Consider the following 20854-nt stretch of genomic DNA (forward strand, 5'->3'; position numbering starts at 1 on the left):
GGAATACATGTAAAAACCTTCATATTCCAGGTATCCTGTGACAAGCAGGGAGAACAAGCCTCCTCAGCATGTACATCATTTGTGTGTCTACATGTGCTAAGTAGAACGCCAACACAAGAAAGAAAAAAAAAGTGAAGCTCTGAGTTTTCTCTCATCTGTTGTGTTTTGTTTTTGGTAAATCACACTGTCTCTGTTCAAGGAATCTGAACCATACTATAGACACTCCTCCTCTTCCTCTACCTCTATTCTTCTTCAATCCTCTCATCTCCCCCTAAGCTAAATGATCCTTTCATTTCCTGATGACCGACTGAGGCCCTTAGGTGACTGTGCTTGGGTATGTGTGTGTGTGTGTGTGTGTGTGTGTGTGTGTGTGTGTGTGTGTGCGCAGTACTCAAGCCACAGTTAAATTCACAGTTGTGCTGATCCTGTAGCAAAACAAAGCTCTAAGAGTGATGTCTGGACTGAGCTTCTCAAGTGTGTGTGTGAGAGTGTGAATGCTAAGGACAACTTGGAGTGCTTATCCTTTAAATGTTTTGCATCACTGCATACTTTCCTTCTAAAAAAAACTTTTTTTGCACACATTCCAGCTTGTGTCCACACCTGCAAATGCATCTGCACACATACATACTTATACACACACTCACACACACATACACAAATCCATAGAGAGCTGACTCCGGAAGATAGAGAGGAAGTTGTCTAATGGTTGCCAAACGTTTGAGTGGGCCCTGGCTAAACATGTGTTTAAAGCAGACAACATCAGCAATCACCACTTGACCCCTTTTTAGACGCACACACACACACACACACACACACGCGCACACACACACAGGCCTTATTCACCCACACGTACTACACTCCCAAAGTGTGACAATCACATGTACAGCTATTAGTTCATCATTTAGTAATGTATATATGAATCCAAAATATGTCATCAGCGTGTTTGCATGCACACACATAAACGCACATGCATGCCCCTCAAGATAATTTAATCAAGTCAGAGTGCAGCGGCTGCCGACTGCAGAATGCCCATTTCCAGATGTCCTGACAGAGAGAGACGCCACGCTTTTCCACTGGGAACTGGTCAAGGTCCTGAGGCTGCAGCCTGTTTGTAGCACACACACACACACACACACACACACACACACACACACACACACACACACACACACACACACACACACACACACACACAAAACAGACGTAGACATAACCATGCAAACAGACACCCTGACACGGCATGAGCAAAACTGGGCCCAGCTGGAGAATGACTCAAAAGCCGAGGGAGGAAGAGGGGAGGACAGAGAGGGGAAGACTGAGAGGACAAATTGCTTTTGCCTGCATCTGAAGACGTGATGTGCGAACGAGCTGTTAAAAGAAAACAAAAGCGAAGTCATGCCTGCCAGTTCCCACGGCCCCTCCATCTCTCCTTCCTCCCATGCATCCATCCATCATTTGCTCTCTCCCTCCTCCAGTACAGTAAGTGACCCAACACCTAGAGCCTCCTGGGATGAGTTAACGGCATGGATGAGTCAAATGGGGAGAGGAGGGAAGGTGCTGCTTTATGCTGTGTCCACACTGTGAGCTGAAGTCCAAATTAACTGTTCATACGGGTGGCTGGCTGTCAACTCCAGTCTAAACTGTGTTTGTAAAGCCCATGAGAGTTGGACAAGCAGGAGACTGAGCCAGGTCATGTGTCCTTACTTGATGATTAATTCTAATGTTTGATTTAAGTATCCAACATATCCAACATATCGGATGCTGACATGTTTTATTTTTTCAGACATCAACAAAATGATTGCAAGGTCTATGGATTGATTGTTTATTAGGGTTTTTCTTTTCTGTTATGGTTTTGGCTCATATGTGTTGCATGCAATTACAACTCACATTGTCTAGAAACTAAAGGGTGAATTCTTTGTGGCTTTTTTACATTTTAACATATTTTTTAAATTGTTTCTACTACATTTTAAATTGTGTTTTTGTTACCATTTGCTTTAATATTAATTATTTTAATATATACTTAATTGTCTAAATATGTCACTGTATGAGCTATTTAAAGCATGACAAATGGTTAGAACTGTAATGTGCTACTGACATATGCAGAGTATGTCAACAGAGTAGCGCAATGCAAGTTTGCTCAGCTCACCTCTGCCATTTTCTCTCAAGGCCAAGAGGAGTCCAGTAGTTTGAGTTTTACACAGTTATGCAAATTATACATATACTGTTTCCTAAACAGAAAAAATAATTACTATGGACAGTCTCAGCTTCTGTGCGTTGCTGCTTTAATTTTGTTACATTTAATGTAACACTGGAAATATAAATATTCAAGTTTCTTTAGACAAGTGCTATACGTTTAATTTGGTTTACTAATTCAAAACACCCATTATCCAATCTGGTCCTATTGACCATCAGACTGCTGCATCATGAATGTCACTGCGGTTAAATCTGGCTCAGCAATTCACAGTTGTTACCTACTTTGTGTTAATATTCTAGAAGCTTCTCGGCTGACAGAAACACACATAAATGACATCATATACTGAAGAAAGATTTTGTGCTTGACAGATGAATGAATAATTGCTGCGAGTGAAGTGGCAGTGTTGCTGTATTTAAATCTTCTTGGAGTGAAACCATTTCACTTTCTGCTTGCTCTGCCAGGGCCAATAGCCCTGTATCTCACAAGGTGTCGCAAACATTGAAATAGTCATCAAAACAGCTCAAAGTAAATTCTCTAATGTACAGCAGTGAAAAAAAATAGTGAGAAAGAAAAGCAGGGAAAATATTTACAGTATCAGTAGAAAGGTATCAGATCAAAGAAAGTTCCTGAATCATCTACACTGAAAGCATCACTTTCTTTGATATTTCCTCATTTGAATTTGAGGTCATTTGCGGTGTAACATGGTCAGAGAAAGGTAGTGTAATCTTAATAGTTATTTTCTGATTTTGCTACTTCCATTGTTGATTTTGCACATTTATTGCATTTGTACTGGATCTCAACTCAACAGTAAAGTAATGGAAATAGGGATTTCTGAGTTACTTTCTGTCTCACTGACTAACAGGTGTACTCTATGAATGCAACTTTGACTCTGAATATGGTCAAAACGGAAGGAGCAGAGACTGTGAGACACTACATTCCCCATGATGCAACTGAAAAACAACTGTTGTACACAGTCTCTACCCAGTGAACACATTTGTTATTTTACTGTAACATCTCCAAACTGTGGCACAGCGTTTCTGTTAAAAATGTGTATTATTAATGAATAGTCTCTAACCTAATGACATTAGGTAATTTTCTAAAAAATAGACAAAGCTCTTCCAAAGCGACCAAGGCTACTACTTAGCCAAACACTTTAACCAGTTTGGCAAAGTAGTAGCAACCATGACGCTGGTATCATGTTGGAGATTATTTTGTGCTTATGAATACATTTTTAAAGTTGTTTTTAATTATACAATCTTTTTAAATCAACAGCATCTGTAGGATGCTCACTGTCTACCCAGTGTCAAGACCAACTTCTGTATTGTATTTGCTATTATGGTAAAGAACATAATGTTTCTATATAACTTTGCCCACAGGGAGTACACTAAAGTTAAGCACGAGTGGGCTAAACACTGAATGAGTGTATGCATGTGTGTGTTTTTGTGTGTGTCCTTGTTTGTGTGGACATTTCCCCCAATTACCTACCTTCCCCAGCGTAACCAGTACTACTTAAGAGAGTAGGCTCAACATTTTGCAGAGTGCTCTCCACATACCTTCAGCACTGCCAAATAGGAAGCTCACATTGTGACAAAGAAGCTAAGCTATGCCAGCAGCAACCCCTTCCAAAGGCTAATGATGGAAAGAATCCCCCCCCCCCCCCCTTCTCAGAGGTTAAGAGTAGACGAATAATCACTCATTTGAGGGGCAAAAAGCAAGGGAGCCGAGTGTGCTGCATAAACATTTTTCCGGATGTAATTTTCTCTGCCGGTCTTTTGGCTTATCCCAGTAGGACGGAGCCCAACGCCCAGGAGGAAATCGTTTAGGCTCCATAAGTGCCAAATTGTATCCTGGTTTTCCAGAGTTTTCCTGCCTGTTCTGGCTCAGAGCTTTTCCTGTGGTGAGATTGTGTCATGTGTTATGCGTGTGCGGGTATCAATGCAAGAGAGTGCCTTTACTGACTTACAAGCAACTGGCTGGGGATGACAATGCCAGTGCAGTAAAAGGAGGAGAAAAAAAGAGAAACAGCAAACAGAGGTGAAGGTAGGTAGAGAAGAAATACACACGAGAAATGAAAAGAGAAAGAAAAAAATGAATGTTAATGTGAGAAGTTCCCGCTTTCCCCGGCGCCTGTGTATCCAGTGAGCTGTGTCTGCACACATGACAAACAGCCTGAGAATCTGTGTTCTCGTTGGGTTGTGTGTCATCACTGTGCTCTTACATGGGCGTGTGTGTTTGTGAGAGCATGTGTTCGTGTGTCTACCATGTGTTCCTGATTTGCTGAAAAAGACTTGAACTGCTTACTCCTTCATTAGGTCATATTTGTTTATCAGACATCAGACAAAGCAGCTGCTGTTCCACAAAAAATGCTTCATTTAAAGTGGAATAATACAACAATGAAAAAGAAAAGACTGAGATTACAAGGTGAAAACGAAATGTAAATGAAGCTGGGGACTTTGGTATTTTGGAGTTTTCTGTGATCTCATTTTGTCACATTCACATGTAATTACAAATCAGCATAGATGTGAGCTGAGAGACCGTTGTGCTACACTTCATTTTAGCCATGCATCACCATAGCAACATAAACACATCTCAAACTGACTTTTAATTTTCCTCAAGTACGTGGCTCTGGCCAATTTACAGTACTTTTCTCCTCTTTCAGGTCTAAGTTGTTTAAAGTCTCATTTTTGTCTGAGATAGCTGTTGTTTAAAAGGTGTTGTATGAAAGACTTTAAACATTCATATGTCACTGACAAATTGAACGAATTGTTCGTTACTTAATTACGGTAAACAAATCTGGTGTAGCTGAAGAGATTGGCAGCCCCTGTCTCATGCCAGTGGTATTGTTAGTGCTAGTGTTTCAGTAAATTAAGTCCACATTTCCCATAAAGCCTGCCGCTTCCTGCGGTGAAGAGGATGTTAATACTTTGGTCAAAGATTTCCTTTTTAAGGGTTTAAATATGTTGGAAATGATTTTTCCATCAGCTTTTGATAAAGTAAAACTTTGACATGGAAAATAGTACAGAGTCTCAAATTTGAACCTGCAAAGTGCAGGTAGTTGGAGATATGTATTCTGGTTGATGCTCAATCGCAACTACTTTTATGACTTCATTTAAATCTTTGCCAAGAAGTCTTACACACTTTTCTAGTGTCAGACATGTGCAGATTGACCTAAACTTGCTAATAAGGAATAAGGGCTGGGGACAATAAATCTGCTTACAGTGACATGTAGTAGGTGACACTCTTACATGCCTAGATTAAAAATCTATTGAGTAGATTTTAGATCCACAGTATCCAGTTGAACATTATCTGCTATTAATGATGCAACACGGCCTTTCTCCTTCCCTTCTCATGTCAGGGTGTGAGCTAAGGTTTAGGATACCTGATGGCAATAGAACTCTAAACAAACCTATTTCAGTACATTTCTGTGCAGTCACATTCAAAGCCGACTGCAATTAAGCAGCACAGTATGCCAAAAAGCAACAAGCCCTTTATCCCTCTATCTAACTATCCAGTGATGCATCTATTACTGCAGGAGAAGTGCAACGTCTGTTACAACTCTATATAACAATGCCACAAATGAGTCGGGCATTAATTTAATAAATGAGATGGCACTCATTGAACTGCATCACACCTAGACTGGCATATTACGTACTGGACTGTCAGTTAGGTTTGGATGGTGAGAGCTGTCATTTGCTGTGGACTAAAAGATGTACTGTATTGCTGCTGTATTCCTTTGTAGCACTGTATTTTAATGATGTGTACAGTGTCTGCATAACATATCAGGCATTTAAAATGAGTACAGTAAAGACATGATTGTGACACACAGTGTTTCGCTAATTCATATGATAACAATATTCTTGGGCTTTGGTTTGTTAAATAAAGGTTTAAAGATTTGATGTATGCATATTTGTGCTCCAGTACCAATTATGATAAAATCTTAATGTTTTATAAAATGTGTAGTAAAACACATGAAGACACAACTCATGGCTATAAAGAAAAGATAAAAGAGCAGAACAAATGAGAAAACACACACACACACACACACACACACGGCTTTTCAAGCCTGTAAATACATATGACTTAGAGGATGCATTCTCTACCATCTTAATGAAACCATCGAAATCACCACAAACGAAATACAGACATGTAGAACGAAATACAGACATGTAGACGCATGAACACACACACACGTGCATTCACACAGCAGCGTTCGACGCGCTCGTTGAAGAGTTTCTCTGGGGACAGACAGAACACAATTAGCCACAGCTTGTCACAACTTTGGACCTTGAAGTGTGTATACAGGGTGTGTGTGTGTGTGTGTGTGTGTGTGTGTGTGTGTGTGTGTATGTCTGTGCAGAGCGTGTGACACTTGCCCTCCTGCACAGCTCATTTATTGGATTAGTGCAAGACTGACCAGTGGGGATGTGGCTGGCCGGCGCCAGGGCCTGCTCTGAGGCTTCTCAACCTAGTTAGCCATGATGCTAAGCTAACCTCCTGCTCTATAGAAGTGCCAGAGCCGTAGGGGGGAAAGGGTGCTTGTTACTGGGGCTGAGGTGCCATGCCAGCAGGCCTCTCCTGGAGGGGAGCGAGGCTGAGACAGACTAATTAAAAGGGAAAGCCCCAATTACAAGTAGAGGAAGACAGGATTGGGGGCGGGTGGGGGGTGTGGGGGGGGGGTACTGGAGGGAAGGATTGAAATGCTACAGTGGAAGCCAGGCGTGGAAATGCCATGACTAGCTGCCAGTGACAACATCCACCCCCCCCACGCCCCTCCACACACACACACACACACACACACACACACACACCAGACATCATACCTTCTGAGGTGCCGTCTGTCTTCCTTTCTCTCTGCTGATGGGTAATTGTGTTAAATGTGTTTGTTAGCTTTCTGGCTAACAGCGTGCCTGCTGACACACAGAAATACACGATGTACACAAAAGAGCCAGGTACAGGGCCTAAAAGCAGAGCCTTCAGATGAAAGCTGCAGTAGCAAAGGCCAGAGATAGCTAGTACCAAAAACATGCAAGACAATACAATTCTTTCTCTCTCTTTGTCCCAATCACACACACACACACACACACACACACACACACACACACGACGTTAAATGCAGCCTGTAAGTGTAAATGTGCCTCCTCCAGTCCCCTAAAATCAGATGATAATTCATTGCACTCCACACACACAGACTCACAAATACACGCATATATCTGTATATACTTATATACACACATCCTTACATCCAACCAGATGACCTCATACTGTATGGATGACCAGCTCTCCCAAACAAGACTTTCATTAGAAACACATGTTCAATGTATGAGTATGTGTTTACTGTGCAGTGGGCTCTGTCAGTACGTGTTATGCTTCTGAATACATTTCCGGCCTCAACCAAATACCCAAATACCTTCAGCTCAATCTCTGTATATTCAAGCACTGCGTTATGTGTACATACATGTACGTACACGCACACACACACACACATCACATCAGATTTTATCCTTGCTCATTTGCACGCTGGTGTAAGTAAAGTTATGCTGCTCAGCCTGTTCAAGTGAGGTCAAGGCCTGAATTACCTTTTACACACATGGAAGTAAAGATATGTACTTTTGTGTGTGTACACTGAAACACTAACAATAGGATAAGAAATATGGGCTTTCACTCCATATGGGTTTCAACCTTATCACCCTTTAAATGTTATTTCCTTCACCGTGCACTGTGTCTGAAATACTGGAAAGACTGGAAGTATTATTTTTAAACACAGTGGCTAATAGATAAAACACTAATTATTACATTACATTACACTCATGTTAAGGCAGTAGTCTGTGAAAGTTTCAAATAGAGCTATCATCCTCCAGATGGAACCGCATTCCAAACTTGTACCAAATCAACAAATCCCATTCTCTAGAAAGCAACTTAGTCAGAGGCCACCATGTCGAAGCAGGGTATCCATGTATACTAAAAACAGCTGACAGTGTACTGACCAACATTACAAACTGTTCCACTCTGAACAATAGCTGTGCACACACAGTTCTGTTGGTTTGTTTACAACCTCTCACAGCCATAAATAGCAGTCTTAACGAACATCTGCATGTTGTGAATGCTGACACTGTGAAAGGATTGTCTGTTAATTGTAATTTTACATGTATCAGCTTCTAAAACCATATTTAGGCCACTGGACACAAACCCAGCACTGGAACCAAGGATACAGCAACTACATTATCAATCAAGCTGACAGGAGCAGATCTAATCTTTAATAACAACGCCAGAAATTGGTTCAAAACATCAAGGCCAATGCCTAGACTGTGCAGGCTGTGTTGCCGAGACACTGATCTCTGACTGGGAGAAAGAAAGCTAATGAAAAGAAAGGCAGAAAAAGAGACAAAGATGGAGAAATAGGGAGAGTTATTCACATCTGGAGTCTTTCCCCTTGTCATCAGATAGATGGATGTTAACTTGCAGCACTGTGGAAACAACAGCTTCCTGTGCTGCCGATAAAAGCGATGCAGAGACATACAGGGGTCGAGATGGGAGAAGAAGCCAAGGAATAAGTACAACAGGAACCATAGATGGCTGACGATGAGAGAAAGCTTTCAAAAATCAAAAAAGAAAAGAAAAAACCTGATACAGAGAGGAGCTAAACATGTAAAGTTGCTGCACTGGCAAAATGGCAAAACAGACAATCACCTGGCAGCACAAATATACTCAACTACCTAGTGAGTCTGGCAACAGCGCAAAACCTCCAGACACACACTCCCACTGTCTAAACATGCTTGACAAACAAGAAAAGCAGCAAGAAAAGGACAAAGGGAAGCAGCTCTGTCTAAGAAAGCTGTCACTTTGCCTCTGCCATGATCTGCAGCAAAACATGCAAAGCTCTGCAGCAACAACATGCTAACGTGCACTAACGCTGCCACCACTGCTATATGTCAGTGAGACTGAGCCCGTGTCTCAATATGCGTGTATGTGAGAGAGGTGGGCATTTCCTGTCTCAGCCTCTCAATCTCTTTTCCCATTTCACGTCTTTCTGTGCTGATGACGCTTGTTTTGCTGATGTGACCTCTCTTCACAACCTCCCTCCTGCCTCTGCTTTCTTTGTCCATCTCCTCTTTAAAAAGTAAGTCAGAAAATACATCAGCAACATATCTGGACATACAAATGTATGGAGAAAAATAGACCAATACAGAACCTGTCTCAAATGGATACGGGTAATTTTGAATAATGTTTTTACCAGAAAGACGTGAAATTACTGGTAAAAGAAGAAACTGACCTTCAACTAGAAGAAGTTCAATTTAAAAAGAATACCGTAGAAGCTGGACTAAATTATTTGAGTATAAAAACATATTTTTGGTTTCCTGAAAGCATAAATATGGCAAAAGACACCAGACCTCAAAATGTAATAACAACAACAACAACAATAACAATAACAGTAATCAGTAATTTTTTTTACTTAATATTAAATAACTCCCAAAATGTTAACACTCACTCAGATGCAAAAGAATAATAAAGAGGTTATCATAATAAAGAACACCTTGGGAAGTTTCTAAGTTTATCCTAGGGCTGACGTACAGAGAAAGACAACCATTCACACCAGCGGGTAATTTAGAATGAGGAGAAGTCTAATTACAAAATAGAATTAAAGATTTCTTTCGACCATATATTTTAAAGCCAGCTTGACTTTCACACATTATCAATTCTACAGGCAGATAACAAATATAAGAAAAGAAAATAAATGCTAGAACCAGAATCTTCTCACTTTTAAACATTAGTATGAGCCCAACTACAAACACACCGTCTGAAACACTCTATACAATGTACTTAAACTCTCTTTTCCAGCTTGTACCAGTTCATTTATTCCGCTGTGTAATGAGCTCAAATGTTTCTTCTGCTTCGAAATCTGCGAAAGTTACATTAGCCACATTAGCCATTTAGCATTACTGTGCAGCTAATGTCGCTACATGCAACAAGCTAATCCAGTAAACAGTCAAGACAAAAAATAAAGTGTTGGTAACACGGCTTGAAACTTTGAATGAGACCTAGGTTGAAGTAACAGACAGTCAGAATCAGTCCATCTTTAAACTTCACTCCTAAAATGAATCCAGCATCAATGAATTGGTTGGAACTTAACACACACGCACATATACTGGAGCTCTCCATCAAAAACAATAAATCCACAGTTTGTTCAGATCCTGAGAGGATGGAGGAAGAAGAGAGACTTCTGAGTTTGTCCTTTAATCCAAAATGTGAGCTCTGTCCGTGCTTTGTGCTCTGTTGCTGTTGTTTTGCTGTTTTCAGAGGGAGTGTGCGGTGTGAGTGTTTGAGCCGAGTCTGAGCAGGGACTGGGTCGTTGACTCAACAACACGTTGTTTCTAATAGATTTGGAGCTTTAATTGTGCACATCAGAAATGATGCTATGTGTACGCTAAATGCAATCCAACATATGTCCAGTAGGGCAGTGTTAAAGTACCTCAGCAACAGGTTGGAATCATCAACCCCAGCGGAAAGTGTAAGTGAAACTTACTGAACTCATCCACAACCACCTGCACGTACCGTATGTGTCTGACATTTATGTCGTTGTCACAGAGATCTATGCTGTGCTTTCAACGGTCATTTATGACATGGGTTTGTTTTGCACCTTGTGCAAAGGTGGGAGTTTACGAGGAAGAAATTCTGTTGTCAGACAGAGATGATTAAGCCCTAGTCTGCCCCCATGTGGAAAACCTTTTATGCCTCCAGACTTACACAAAGTAACCAAAAGTAAGTGAACAATCACACAGGTGAAGAGCCGTCATAGAACCTTATGCATTTTTAAAATGCAAGTATATCTCCAGACTTCTACAAACAATAATCCGACACACTGTCAGAAGAATGGAGGGTCAACAATGGCCCTCATCCTAGGTTCATACCTTTTATACAGTATTCTCCAACAATCCTGCTTTAAACGATTTAAGAAGGGCAAAGGAAACTTGGAACAAAAGCTGACTTGATACACATGCACAATCAAACACAAACACTTCTTTCTCTGCCTTTCTCTCTCCCTCACACACACACACACACACACACACACACACACACACACACACACACACACACACACACACACACACAAACACACACACACACACACCTACACACACAGCCAAAGACAGACAGGAAGTTGGGGAGGAATTCCCAAGCGGACATTTCTCACGTTCCTGAAGTGATTGGAAACACACTCCAGTAAAATGGCGGCAGGACATAATTTCCAGGTGAGGAGAGAAAGGCTGTAACCTCTTCCCCTCTCCCTTTATGCCTCCCACCTCCCACCCCGGCATAAACAATATCCTCCTTGATATTATCCTTTTACACGCACACAAACACACACACACACACACACACACACACACACACACACACACACACACACACACACACACACACCTGTTGTCATCTGGAGGGGGTTGGTCTTTAGTCAGCTAGCAATAATAAACAATGGCTGCTTCTGTGGCTAGGTGGAAGCAGGTGAGCAGATAGTATCACTGTAAATGTGTGTTTACACACATGCATGCACACACACGCGCACACACACACACTTCTAAACACGCATGCATGCACACACAGATGATGAGAAAGATGCGCGCACACACACCTGCTGAGGAAATGAGCCTGCAGTCGGCCTACACCTGGGTCAGCCCCGAGGTGACACAGAGAAAAACAAAAGGAAGGGAAAGGCAGTGAAGATGTCGAAAGACAAAAGTTGGAGAAACAGCAGGTTCTGTGGATGCCAACAGGGAGTTTTTGTTTTCCAGCTGACACCATGTCTGTAGATTGCTTTAGGCTTTTATGCTTTAGTGTGGTTCCAGGTCATTATTGTGACAAAAGGTAATTAGCATTCATGATAGTGATGCAGATTCACTTTTATTCAGCTTCTTTGTGTTTGTATGAAGCAATGGCAACTTTATTATAGAAGTGCATCAGTTCTATAAGTTTAGCATACAACATAATGACTGTCTCTTTCTTGTTGATGCTTGTTTACCCGTAAAACACACTGAAACTTCTCGGGTTCAGGGAAAGGGTCTAGAGTTGAAAATCTGTATTAATAGATTTGTCATTCCACAGTCACATGCAGAGAACTGAGTGTGTGGGTGATGTAGTGATAATCTGAACATCTGTGACATGAGTCAGATGCTGAGGGAGTCAGATGCTGTTGAGTGCATTCTCCTCCTCTCTGCTCTATTCATTTTTTACCACACTTGCCAGAGAGGCTCAGTCGCTTACAGTAATTAACTCAGTGTATGAAAGCGTGTGTGCATGTGAGTGTATGAGCATGACTGCATCAAATGTGATGCGATGCATTAGGTGCTTTTGATTCTTAGGCTTAGGTGTAAAAAATCCCATTAGAGCGAGCGGAACAGCAGATCGATACCTCAAGGGATCTAAAGCGATGCTCTGTGTGTGTATGTGTGTGTCTGTGTGAGTGTGGAAGTGTTTTAACACCTCTCAGAGGTGGATTAATGCGCGACAGCATGGAGACACTGTCAGAGTGGGTTATTGTCAGAGAGAGAGGGAAGGAGGTAAATGTAAAGGGAGAGAGCTGGGAAGCAGGAAAGGAAAGAGCAGGTGGCAGAGAAGCAGGAAGGACAAATAGAGCAGAATGAGAGACAGAGAGAAGGTGACGAGACAAAGCAACCTGCACACTGAGCAGTGTGTGTTCTGAAAGTCACAAAGGTGCAGGTCTGTGTAATATAATGGTCACACACTGCTGTTTTCAGTTATGACTGATTGGAGCTGATGGTGGGCAGAGCTATGCTGGGATTAACACAAGGTCACAGTCCTCCATTAAGTTTTAACATGTAATTCTAACAGGAGTGTGAGGGTACACAGGCACATGATCAGGATATCTGTTAAAACAGGTAAAACACCTGAGTGTGAGTGGACAGAGGGAACGTGTAGGGGGACAGATACAACATGGAAGATGACCCTAATTAAAATACAATAGAACTACATGTGTTACACAGGTAGTAATAGATGATGTACATAATGTAACACAAATTACCTGAACATTAAACAAAATAAAATCCTCAGTAGTGTCAAATGTTAATTTCACCCATAATTAGTAAAAGCCACAGTATGTGGTGGTGTATAACATGGTCCATACAGGATGTCACAAGAAATATTGAGCTCAAAGTTTTTAAGTTATTAAACATTAGAGTAACTTAATAATCAATCAAAATCCAAACCAGCTTTTGTCTTAGTCTAGTTTGAAGTGTGTATCAGAGTGTGTGTGACAGAGAGATCAGCGTAGGGCTGTTCCATTACCTCCCCTTCACATCTTGGAAGTCGTGGTGAGCCCAGCAGGCATAGGGATGGCCAGCCTGGCGGGGCGCCCACCACAGATTGAGGTCATGGGAATGAAAGATCGGCACTAATGGCAACCCCCCCGACTACCACCCAGCCGTCACACTGCGATACACCGTAAGTAGACACGTGTGTATGTATGTATCTCTGTGAACACGAAACATTGACATGATCCTCTGTCTCATCCACTGGTACACACACACACACACACACACACACACACACACACACACAAAATCAGCATTCATAAAATCACATGTTCTTTTCAATCAATAAAAACACATTAAACATATTTTTAAAATACCTATGCACACTCCAGTACACACCCCAGTGGGTAGGCGGTAGAGTGAAAGCGTGGCAGATGCCTGACACATTGGTGTCCGTTCAGTGACTATAAAGAGCAGCTGCTTAGTCTTTACTGCCCTCTGGCATAGTACACACACACACACACACACACACACACACACACACACACACACACACACACACACACATACACACAGTCACATGGATGCACAAGCACATATGCACTTGCTGTATAACACCAAAGCTGGAGGGTATTCCATCTCTCGCAGATTTAGTACACTGAAACAAAAACACACACGCACAGACTTATAGATAACAGCAGCACAAGAACTTGATCAGCAATCGCCAATCCATGTCACACCCCGATCTCTCTCAGTCACGCACACACTCCCCATAAATCCTTACATGTGGCTAAACCATTCCCACCCTGTACTCCCCAAAGCCACACACATGCGTGTGTGCACACAAGCTAACACACTTCCTGAGGTCTTAAAAGTAGAAAATGGAAAAAAGACATGGAAAGGAAGGAAGAAATGGTTAAGTTGAGTTTGACAAGTGAGGCCTCCCTCCTCTTTCTGAACATTGTGCCTCTGGCAGAAGATGACAAAAAAAACAAACAAAAAAAAAATTTTATTATTTGCAACAACAAGTTTATTGTGTGGATTTTATACCCATTGCAATTAAAACGACGTCCAAAAAAACATTAACATGATCAACATGTTTATGATTTGCAACTTTAGGTAAAGGCTTGGTTTCTCTTTTGCTCCTCAAACCTAAGTAGCACTGCTTTACTTTACAACACATTTGGCCCAAAGAATCAATCCTCTCATATTCCATGAAGTTCCAGAGCAATTCCAGTTTTTTTTTTCTTTTTGGCTATTAGAGCTACAAAAGACAGTCCTGTCTTTCAGTCCCCATTCTTATTTGACCCCCATAGTGAAATTGATCTCTGTCTGGAATCCACATATCAAGCCACAAGCAGATATTCCAAGAATTCCTGGAGCAGCAGGTAAATAAAATGCACCACTCGTTCCTACTTTGCCTCTTTTTCTTTCAAAATACTTTGCAGATCGCTTTCCCTCCCCTGTTTTGTGGTAATGACAAAAAGCAGTAGCGACGACCACAGAGAACTGCTGTTGTGTTCTGTCACTAACTAACGGGTCACCAAACACACCCTGAGGTGATTGACAGGATGGGTGGAGGGGCATAGTGGCAGCAAGGTGACAAAGGTGCCTATTGAAGAGAATAAAATCAGGAGAGGAGGAATGGAGCAGTGTGGAGGGGGTCACGGGAAATGAGGGGTTTTGTCTTTAAGGAAGAGATCGGATGGCCAGGCATCTTTCTGACCTATGTGATCACTGTTGTCAGTGCGGCCACTATATCACAAAAATACAAGGGCCTTTTATGAGGCTGGGGGGTAATTGTAGGGTATAAGTTACTGGAGTATGTGTGTATTAGAAAGAGAAAGAGAGACAGAATACCACAGCACAGGTGCCTAGTCTTTTAAATGGCTGCTTAGGTATGAAGTGGAGGAGAGGAGAGGGAGGGAAAGATGGCAGGCTAAGTATGTTTCCATGTGTGTGTGTGTTGGTAGTGCAAACCCTCTATCCTCATCTTTTTATCCAGCCATTCATAGCCTGCTCTTATTCTCTTTCAGTCTGTGTGAGAACAATGACAAAGGGGGAAATCCCCTTCTCGCCTCAGGGTTGTGTTGATGATGGTGAAGGGGTGGTGCTGGTGGGTCAGAGGAACAAGGGGGCACTGTGTTGGTGATGCTAACAGGTGCATGTATGCTTACCGAATGGTGAAAACACTTTTCACAACACACCACAGGATACTATTCATGCAATATAAACTTCTCCTGACAATTGGACCAGTGCATGTTTGAGATTGAGACTTCCAACATACTGTACATGCAAAGATTGATTGTTTAGTCCCAGATTGTGCACTCTGTAAGCCACTCCCTATGGCATAAATAGTATCACTGTAAAACTTGAAGCGGTTCTGCTGTTCCAACAAAGTTATTATTTTAATATGCCACACCTAATAAACCCACATCTAGTTAAAAATAAGTAATGGGTGTGACTTTGTCTCAACAGAAACTCAATAATATTTTCAATATTGGAATATCTGTAGACAAAACATGTACTTTATGGCATATAATAACACAAAACACAGTTATAGCTGAACACTGAGACCTTTCAGTAAAACTATAGACACTTACAGGCAAGTGAAGTGGTATTAGAGGCTCATTACAGAACACCATCACTCAAGACATTTGATTTCTAATTGAAACTGACAACGCTAGCTCACATACACACAAACAGTAGAGGTAACTGAGCTGTGATAATGTGGGGTGGATGTGGCTAATGGCTGATAGTTGCTGATCCCACACCGATTAACTCCCTGCTTTACAGGATGCTGCTAATAGACTGACACTGCACTAGAAGACACAAGGCAAACACACAGTATACACACACGTCTGCAGACACACAGGTCAAGTTTAAGAAGTCACTTCACACACACTAAGGCCGGTTTTAGGCAGCACATCTGAAACTAAAGCTAAATATTTATTGTTTCCCTGGCAATGTAAGATACTAATGTAATATACCTATCTGTGGACTAACATATCAGTCTAATCTTGACACACACACACACACACACACACACACACACACACACACACACACACACACACACACACACACACACACACACACACACACACACACACACACACCAGTGCCAAAGTCCGGTAGCTCTCTACAGTCTCTTCAGTGTGTTGTGATAAGCCTACTCCCTCTCATCCTGCCTGCTCTGCCGCCAGCCAGCATACTATCACTGATTCACTACACATATAAATCACACACTCTCTCTCTCTGTCTCTCTCACAACTCACACACTCACACACACACACACACAGTTGCAGAAAAAAAAACAAGGCAGAGAGAAGTTAACAAAGAGGGAGATTTACACACACGCTGAAGATGGCAATAACAAAAACAAGAAAATGGCTGACACTACAGACGTTATGTCCTGTTTCGGAGCAGGGTGGCTTTCTTTGCACAGTCAAAACAGACGCACAGTAGTGTGGAGGGGGACTGGTTGGACTGATTTAGCACACACACACACACACACACACCCTCACACACACAGGTAAGACTAAATATTCTTTCTTTCAGTCTTTGGGTGTTATCTTTCTTTCAGGTCTGTCTCCTTTTCTTTCTTTCTTGATATGTCCTCCTGAGCCACAAAATGCCACTGTGTAGTCTAGCTGGGATTGAAGTCGCCTGTGTACACACACAGACACACACACACGTGCCCCACAGCAAGGCTCGGGATGCAGTGAAAGGATACTGATAACAGCCACACATCGATCCTGTATATTGCAGCTGGTGGAAAGTGAGATAGAAGCGCTGGCTGTTGGGCTCGTCTGTCCCCTCATACAGACAGTTATGCTGAGTCAAGACGGCACAACTGGAAGCACTGTACAACATAGAGTGTGTCTGTGTGTGCGCGTGTCCCTTGCAGACGGCGTCCCATCACCTCGGGGAAGGCAGAGATAAGCAGAGTGTATGGGCTGAGATAAGATGGGAGCAGACACTGGGGAGACTAACTGACTGTAAGTGAGTCACTATAGGGAGAACTGCGGCTGGGCCTCAGGACTCAGAAGAAAACACTTTCATTCTAATAGAAATGGCTGGAAAACATGAGCCAAACTGTACACTCTGCATAAAGTACAGTACACAATGTGCTCAGCATAAACAAAAACACACACAACACAACTACTTTTTAGTTACACATGATCATCCATCACATATGAAAAAATGTCATTGCATATTTTTGCAAGTGACATATATTTCACACATCATATGTGGAACATGTCAGGTATGATTCAAAATTACTTTTGTCTTAAGCAGTGGTAGGAAGTAAATATAAGTACTTAAGTACAATTTTAATGTATTTTTGCAGAGTTCACATTCCAGAGGCAAATATTTATACTTTCACCCACCACATTTTTCAGAATCTGACTAGTAATACAAGATAAAATAATAGTTCCAAGTCCACTACTGCTTTTTGACAAGCTTGAAGTGCTATGTATTATTTTTTGTGTGGCATTGATTTCACTTTTTTTTTATTTCACATTTAATATCACGATTGAGATATAAATTTTTCATGTGCTTCATTTAAATGCTTTACATTTGACAATATGTAAAACAATACTTTATAGTGGATGCTATGTCATAACAATGGCACCAAAATAGCAGCTGACTTAACACTTATTCTGAACCGTCATAAATGTGGGACAACAACCGTGCAAATAAAGCGTGTTGGTTGGACTTAAAGACATACAGTAAAAGTTAGGGTTAGGCACTAAATAATCTTGGATAGGGTTGGTGAACATGTTCAATGTTTTTCTAAAGAAATGACAATCTTTTTAACCTCACCTAACCTTTGTCACATTACTGCTATAGCAACTATTATTTACCACTGAACTCAAACTCTAGTCCCTTGTGGAAAGGTCCTGTGTTACATTGACACATCATTGATTCCAAACTCCTCCTGACAAATGTTTTTGAGGCCCTGATACTAGGTGATAGGTGAACATAGACTGTAGCTGCTAGACCTTCCTGTAAGTATCACAGGGCTTTGACCTGTATGTTCCAGTGTGGTCACTGGCACGACCAACCTGCCCAGTGTTTTATCTCCTGCTTGTTATTGTTTTTTGTTGCCTGCTTTTCTTTTTTCTCTCCTCTTTTCACTCACGCCAACTGGTCGAGGCAGATGGCTGCCCACCCTGAACCTGGTTCTTCTGGAGGTTTCTTCCTCTAAAGGGAGTTTTTCCTTTCCACTGTCGCCTATTGCTGCTGAAGTGGGATTGTTGGGTTTTCTATATAATTCTATCTTTAGATATAAGGTTATATTCTGTAAGGTCTTGAACCTTAATTTATAAAGTGCCTTGTGATAACCTCATATAGTGCCAAAAAAATAAACTGACCCGTACAGAATAAACATTGTCACACAGAGCTGTGTAAAACTATTAATATACCGTATATAATGGCAGAATAAGTAAATATAGAATTTATTGACTTAAACATTAATAAATTATCACACTATTATGAGTTCAATCTGGGGGGCTACATGTTCACGTATGTGTCACAAACAATTAAAAATCGTAGGCTTAGTCAGCAGCTTCCTGTTTTCTTATTAGTACAACTGGAAACACATGCAAACACTTCAGCATCCTGTGAGATGGATCGGATCCAAAGATGTGTAAAATGTCTGCACCTTTGATCCGAAAAATGTTGCTGTCAGCCTTTAAAAACTTGCATTTGTAAGTTTTGCCACACACAGACTTGTTCTTCAGAGGATAAGACAACAGTGATGTGTTTGTGTGATAAGAGGCGGCGCCACGGCGGTGGCAGGATACAACACTGAACACCCCTTGCACGCATGGACAAATACACACACACACACACACACAGCCACACACACACACGCGCGCACACATACACACACACACACACACATACACACACACACACAGATAAGCATCACCTCCATCCCCTCAGCCTGGCTCTGTCCTCCTGTCTCCCTCTGCACTGAACCAGTTAGTGAAGAAACTGAAAACACAGAGGACAGTGGCTGGAAAGAGAAGGGCCACATTTACCTTACAGTACTTGGCAGACAGGAGAAGACAGATGAAGATGGAGGAGAAAGAAAACAACGATCACACAATGGGACACAGGGGGTGCTGTAATTTAACAGGTAAATGTGGAGGCAGACAAGATATACACTACTGGTCTCTTTACAGGTCTTTCATCATTCTCACATTACCAGGATAAGACAAGACCATCTGGTTTGCAAATGCAAAAATCTCACAGTTTATAAAATTAATAATAATAAAAGAAATCCCCCAGGATCTGAAGGTGTCCTGAATTTGACATGCAATTACTGTAATCTGCAAAATGTCAATGGCTTTTTCAGGCTTTACAATATACACACAAAAATTAATAATAACCCTAATAATGTGGTACTAATGTGGTGTCTGAAAAGTACAAAACTGCAAATTAATAAACTTACTTAAACATACTATTTTCCTAAATTTACATGTTAACATATTTACTTAATGTATGTTTCTCCGTGTTGGTAAACAAATAAACCTTATTTAAAAATTCACATCCTTTTGCGCAGATCCCAGAAACATGCACAGTTGAAAAACAAAGGTCATGTGGGTATTTGCCGAAAAGCTTAGCTGAGGTGGAGAAGACAAAGATATGTATTTATCAGATATGTAAAACTATTTGTGGCACACCTTTTTGTGACACAAGCTGGAAATGTTTCTTGACACCTCAGTGAAAAAGCTCTGAGTGGTTCTTGTGGCCATCGTGAAGGAAGATCAGATGATTTAAGTGTGTCACAAGACACAGCAGATAATGCCACAGACGCCACCGTTTCTCTTGTATCTCTTTTATCAGACAAAAAGCAACATGATCTAAGGTCACGCAATTGCAAAGTGATTTCCTCACCCGCACTGGCAGCAAATACCAGACACACTATGTGTGTGCACCACAGCACACATTCACAAGACTCATGTGAAGGCATTACAATTTGATTGTAAACAACATATTTTAAGGAGTATATCCACTCATCTGTGTGTGATTGGATTAGCCTTACATCTCAACCAGATTAAAGAAGACAAACTATCAAAATCACTTGAAACCAAATCAATCCTATCTAATGGATGATTTGACTTTTTAGGCCTATTCAGAGAAATTCTATTACACAATAAGGGGACAGTTAATGACAACAGGATAGTAAACACCATCCAGACGGCTTTAAGTTGTTTATGTTTAGGTGTTGGACAGCTAGTGCAATATCTACTTGCAATCCACTTGCATGGGATTACGCTGGTGTTAGGCAACAGCAAAGGCAAATCTCTTTACCATTAAATTACATTTCATTTTGCTAGTAGGTTGTCACAGGGGACAGTAGATGGAATAGTACAGTATACAA

The 20854-nt window shown here is 41.3% G+C and overlaps 1 protein-coding gene across 1 annotated transcript in view; it reads right to left on the reverse strand.

Annotated features, from left to right (window-relative positions):
- The window catches only part of bcas3 (BCAS3 microtubule associated cell migration factor), a 281126-nt gene that overhangs the window by 149165 nt on the left and 111107 nt on the right, over positions 1 to 20854 (reverse strand). The gene's annotated exons all lie outside the window — the stretch shown is intronic.

This window comes from Anabas testudineus, chromosome 13 (assembly GCF_900324465.2).
Source record: "Anabas testudineus chromosome 13, fAnaTes1.2, whole genome shotgun sequence".
Classification (NCBI taxonomy): Eukaryota; Metazoa; Chordata; class Actinopteri; order Anabantiformes; family Anabantidae; genus Anabas; species Anabas testudineus.